Consider the following 6,515-nt stretch of genomic DNA (forward strand, 5'->3'; position numbering starts at 1 on the left):
CAACAGAGAAGTATAAGTAGTAAAGCCACGCTGTTATGTTGAGCTGTAGGGGACTCAGGTCAACAATTTCTGACTTTGTCAGTGAAGCGGAAGACCCAATACTATTATGGACTACTGAACTCTTTTAGAATATTTTGCTGAGTTTACACACCTATAATATTCAAATAACCAAACTAAATAAAAAAGGGGATACAGATGAATGTCCATTTTGTATCTGTGTATTCAAAATGGTTAGGATAGATATATAGTTACATTCTCTTAATGAATAGAATGATTTGTTCTAATGGTGTTTGTAAATAGGATATCATGTCTACATCTTGTACAGCAAAAAACCACTAGGAAGAATGCATGCAGTGTGTTGATTATTGAAACTGTCCTACCAATTTGGTTTGAAACTGTCTCATTGCTATTTGTTTCTCAATAAAATTATGGAAAAAGAAAAAAAACTAATAACCATAAAAGAAAAATAATTGATTTGAAAGTCCATTTATCTATTCCTGTGTTCAATAAAGTTGGATTTTTATGTAAAAAAAAATAGATGCTGGCAAAATGCCAGGCATGGTAGTGCACACCTACAATCCCAGCACTTGGGAGGCTGAAGCAGGAGGATCCTGTGGGTTCAAAGCTAGCCTGAATTACATAGTGAGACCCTGTCACAAAAAAGAGAAAGAAAAAATGAGAAAAAAAAGGAAGGAAGGGACAGAGCAAGGGAAGGACAGAGGAAGGGAGGGAGGAAGGAAGCTAGCTCACATACATTGTGCTGGAAATACCAAATGGTACAGCTTCCAGAAAACAGATGGTAGCCGGGATGGTGGTGCATGCCTGTAATCCCAGCACCCTGGAGGCTGAGGCAAGAGGATAGTTGTGAGTTCGAGACCAGCCTGGGTTACAAAGTGAGCTCAAGGCCAGCCTGGACTGCATAGCAAGATGGTATCTCAAAAAGACAAAAGAGTGGGGGTAGAGGAGAGAAGAGGAGAGGGGAGGGGAGAGGAAACAGATAAGCAGTTTCTTACACAGTGCTGTCCACACTTAGCACATAATCTAGCAATCCTGCTTCTAGGTATTTACTCTTAGGGAAATAAAAACTATGATCTGCACAGGAAAACCTGAATGGCAATATTTGTAGAATCATTCTTCCCAATCTCCGAAATTGGAAAGGACTCAAATGTCCTTCAGCCTGTCAGCAGAGAATCACTCAGTGAATCCCTGCGCCGAAATTCGCACTCGGAGAAAGGCAAGCTCTGTGGCTGCCCAGCACCTGGCACACCGAGTGAGAAAGGACGGGCTAAGCGGTCACGCGCTCATGAGTCCACGTGCACCACGCTGAAAAAGGCAGAACTGCACTGATGGGGGCAAGCAGCGGTTGACAGGGGAGGATGTGACTTATAAAGGGACAATGAACATGGCCTGCATCCTGACTCTGTGAAAGCTCACAGCTGGGGCTGGGGTATGGCTGAGTGGTAGAGTGAAAAACCAACTAACAGCTGGGCGGAGTGCGCATGCCTGTAATCCCAGCCCTCCCAGAGGCTGAGGCAGGAGGATCACTGAAAACTCAAGATCAGCCTGGCACAAGTGAACTCAACGCCAGCCTGAACTACAGAACAAGATCCTGTTCCACAAAGACAAAAACAAAAAACAAAACAAAAACAACCCACTTGCATTGCCATACTGGTCATGGTTTAGGCTACATGCCACACCATGGGGGTTCGTTACCCCATTCCTTCTCTCCTTTGGTGTGTGGACATCCTATAACCCAAAATTTGCTTTGCAATTATTCTCAATTACAAAATACTGGAAACACATGTCCAAATAATACTGGAAATTGTGAAATGAAATATTAGTCAGCAAAGAAAGCTCAAAACAGGCAAAACGAATATTTAGAGCTGCCTATTTGGGTGAAGGAACGTGGTTGCCTCTGGGACAGGGACATTGAGGTCAGAGAGAGAGATTTTATGGGCCTCAAGATGCTAGCAAAGGGCTGCAGAGTTCAGTAGAATAAGTGCCTGCCTGGTAAGCGCAAGGTCCTGAGTTCAATCCCCGGTACAAAAAAAAAAAAAAAAAAAAAAAAGGAAAAAAAAAAAGATGCTAGCAAAGCTTTGGTTTGTGGCCTGGATGTTGTTTGTTAGGTCACATGAGCATGTGATAACCACTTTCCTGGTGTGTCTGTGTGTGTGTGTGTGTGTCTGTGTGTCTGTGTGTGTCTGTGTGTGTCTGTGTGAGTCTGTGTGTGATGTTGGTGATTGAACCAGAGACCTGAAGTATGCCAGGTGAGCAGTCTACCACTGAGCTCCATCCACAACCCTTCTTTTCTGTACTTTTAAAAACTGACAGGAGCTGGAGAGATGGCTCAGTAGAATAAGCGCTTGTCTGGCAAGCGCAAGGGCCTGAGTTCAATCCCTGGTTCAGCCAAAAAACAAAACAAAACAAACAAACAAACAAAAACCTGACATTAGGAGGTTTATCTAAGCAGAACCTGAGCAGTTTGCCCTGGAGTAGGCTTTGCTCCGACTTCGGGGCAAAGCATGGTTGAGGGGCACCTGGGCAGCCAGACGAGTTGGAAAGCGCAGCATCGATCCAGAGAGGGCATTGAAGAGGTCAGAGTAGGGCAGCTTCAGTGGGGAGGGCATTGGGCTGGGGCTGGCAGTTCTGGGGTGCTGATAAGGGGGCAAGGACCACACTTGGGGTTAAGGGGACCTGTGCCACCCCTGGGCATTCTAGTGCCCATTTTGTCCACACAGGTGGCCAGAGCAGTGACCCTTTGCCTCAGTCAAGCCGTGGCCACCTGGAGGACATGAATGTACTCCAGAAACTACAAACCATGGAACCACAGCAACCATGCAGCATCAGGCGCTGAGGCAACCTGGACAGGAGTCCGCCCATAGCTCAGGGAAAACTTGCCACAATTCCCTTCCTTCAGCCAGCAACCCTGATCCAGGAATTTATCCTAAGGGAATCTTTTTCTATAGCACTTACCTGTCAGCTCAGTTCAGCAAGTGTCAACTCATAAGGGCTGGCCAGATAGCTCAGCAGATTAAAGGGCCTGCTTCAGCAGAGCGCAGTAGCCGGGTTCAATCCCTGGTATCCCCAGCATGCTGTGCCGGCCCTGCCCCCAGGGTGCACTGAGACGGGAATTGAGAGTGGTTGTGGTGGTGCGCACCTGTAATCCCAGCGCTTGGGAAGCTGAAAACAGGACCACTACAAGTCTAATCTGCATAGTGAAACCCTGTAAACCCTGTACCAAATACATACAATTAAAAAAAAAAGAAGTGTCAACTCATGGTTGGTCTTGTTTCATGGATACTCTGACCCACTTCCTTCTGACTGGTTTGTTTGTTTTTTGAGACAGAGTCTCACTGGCTTTCAACTATGTAGCCCAGGCTGGACATGAAATCATGACAATCCTCCTGCCTCAGCCTCCTGAGTACTGGGATTACAGGCATACAACACTACACCCAATATCTTCTGATTGTTTTGAAGCATATCCCAACATCATTTCATTGATAAATATCACTAAATCACGCATGGTGATGCACACCTCTAATCTCAGCGCTCAGGAGGCTGAGGCAAGAGGATTGCTGCAAGTTGGAGGCCAGCTTGGGCTACATAAGTGAGTTCAAGGTCAGCCTGCACTATATCGAGAGACCCTGTTTCAAAAAAAATAAAAAATAAGCCAACTGATGTGTGTCCGGTATTTCTTCACAATGACAGAAAGCTGACTTACACAGAGGGTGCCTTCAAGAATAAGTGTGCCGGGCTGGCCAGATAGCTCGGTGGATTAAAGTGCTTGCTTAGGCAGATGCAGGGTTCGATTGTCCAGCATACCATGCTGGCCCCACCCCCAGGGCACGCTGAGACTGTGATTGAGACTGGACGTGGTGGCGTGCGCCTGTAATCCCAGCTTTTGGGAGGCTGAAAACAGGTGGATCACTATGAGTCCGATCTGTGTAGTGAGGCCCTGTAGAGCCTAGCCTAAAATACCAAAAAAAAAAAAAGATCAACTTTAAGAGTAAGTGTGCCAAGGCACCTGATTCCTAGAGACTATTTGGTTTTTTTGTTTTGTTTTTTGTTTTTGTTGTTTTGTTTTACTGGAACCAGGGATTGAACTCAGGCCCCTGTGCTTGCCAAGGAAGTGCTTATTCCACTAGCCATCTCCCCGGCCCCCTAGAGACTATTTGAAGCTAGGAAGTTTGATGTCAGAGGTGTGGTTCAGGGTGCAGCACTTGCTTGGCATGCACAGGGTCGAAGATTCCATCACCAGCACTGCAGAAACCAAAATAACAGTGGTGGTTATCACTGAGCCATGGACTCTTCTCTGTTTTTTTATAAAACTGGGTGAAGCCTAGGGCTTTAGTCCTGCTAGTCCTGTGCTCCACCTCTGAGCGACTCCTAGGCCGTTTTCCACTACATTTTGACACAGGGTGTGGCTAGAGCACCCAGGCTGCATCCTCCTGCCTCAGCCTCCCAAGTAGATGGGAGTCTAGGGGTGGACCATCATGTCCCTCTCAGTGGGAGTTTTCAAACAAAAGATTGTATAATACTTGCAAAAGGATCATAAAGACAATTTCTTTTACATGGGAAATAAGTGTAAAACTGGACAGATGATTGGATCTGCCCTCTCCCTCTAGCTTATTGGTTCTTTCACTCCCTAATTTTTGACTTAGAAAAAAAATCAAGCCTGCCCCAAAGCTGCAAAGCTAGGCAGCCCAGGGATGAGGCGAAGACTCAGGAGGGTTTATTTTTCCTGTGTACTGAGAGGTGCAGAAGGAAATGGCTTAGGCTGGGTCCTGGCTTCACTGTGTCATCCCCGAGCCATCAGGCTCCACCAGTCTCAGCATGAAATCTGATCCTGTGCTCACAGACTGGTTCCTATGCTCTCTGGACACTGCACTCTAGCGTGCCTCGAGGTTTGGTTGGGAGGGGACACATGTGTCGGGGGCTTACAGCTGCTTCTCAGTGAGCATAAGTGGGAGGCGAGTCTTCCTCAGGAGGCGCTGCACACCGAGTCAGGTTCTGCTAAAAAGGTGTGGAGTGCGAACCAAGGGACAGGGCGGGCGGCGAAGCAGTTGTTGCTGGGGCTAGGACAGAGGTAGCATGTAAAAGTACATGTGAGCTGCCTTCAGAAACAATTCATAGGGCAGGGGAGATGGCTCAGTGGAATAAGCGCTTCCCTGGCAAGCGCAAGGGCCTGAGTTCAATCCCTGGTTCCACCAAAAAAAGAAACAATTCAGGGTGGCTGCTGGGAGCGGTGGTGCATACCGCCGGTAATCCTAGCTTTAAGGAGGCTGAGGCAGGAGGGGGGCTTCTTATCCTGGGAAAGTAGTGGGGAGGGCCAGGTTTTTGGGTTTTTTGTGTGTGTGAAGTTGTGACAATCTGCTATTATATGTCCCCAGGAACTATGGAAGCATAAATGCTACCTTAAATAGGTCACCCCTTAACTGTATAGGGCAAGTACTATTCACGATTTAAAAAAAAAAAAAATAGTGGCAAAGAGGCGAAGGCCTCTGCAGCAGACCACAGTCAGGACGCGAGGGTTCTGCTGCATGGAGGGCTTTTGTCTTCGCTGGCCCCTGTAAGCCAGTCTTGCAAACCCTTGTGTATGCTGCGTTAACTCTGTCTCTCTAGTGAACGATGGCTGACACAGGGCTTTTCATGGCAGTAGGGATCCAGGCTTGTGTGGCGCAGGAAGCACTTGTCCCCGTGCATTGTGCTGCGTGCAACCTGGAATGCAGGACAGTGAGGGTTCACTGACTGTGTCAACTTGAGCGAGAAACATCCAGCTAAATTGGATCATAATGGTTCCAGGTGTGGCTGAGGGCATTTGCTGAAGACAGAAGACCCACCCTAGAGCAGCTTGTTGCCTGAGTGGTGTAAATGGGCAATGAAACATGGCTCACTTCCGTTCCTTCCAAAGAGCCCAAGCCCAAGTCTGGGCATCATCTCCTGACTTCCAGTGCACTCTTCAGCCTCCAGCACAAACGCTTTGGCCCCCTTATTTGTACCTGCACAGGACACTGCAGTGGGCTGCAGGCCTTGGACTGGATCCTTCGGGTCCCCAGGGCGCAGACAGCACCTTCGCGCTTCCACACCAGACTCTGGGTGGCCCCTGTAAGCCAGTCTTGTAAATCCTTGTGTATGCTGCATTAAATCTGTCTCTCTAGTGAATGATGGCTGACACAGGGCTTTTCATGGCAGTAGGAGAGCCAGGCTTGTGAGGGGCCAGAAGCGCTTGTCCCCCTGCACTGTGCTTTGTACACCTGGTGTGCAGGACAGTGACCTGAAGCTTTCTGTCACCTGCCTGTCCTTTGTAAGCCTGGAGTGCGCTGGCCACGGAAGAGGCTCAGAAGCCCCTGCCCATATGTAGGAGAGGGGTCCAGTGCCTGTCACCTGTCACCTGTTGTCAGTTCCCTGTCCAGGTAGACGTCCTTTTTCAGTGCTCCCTTGGTCATTTTTCTTTTTCTTTTTTTTCCATAATTTTATTGAGAAACAAATAGCAATGAGACAGTTTGAAATCAAAT

This window comes from Octodon degus, unplaced genomic scaffold, assembly GCF_000260255.1.
Source record: "Octodon degus isolate 3935 unplaced genomic scaffold, OctDeg1.0 scaffold00232, whole genome shotgun sequence".
Taxonomy (NCBI): Eukaryota; Metazoa; Chordata; class Mammalia; order Rodentia; family Octodontidae; genus Octodon; species Octodon degus.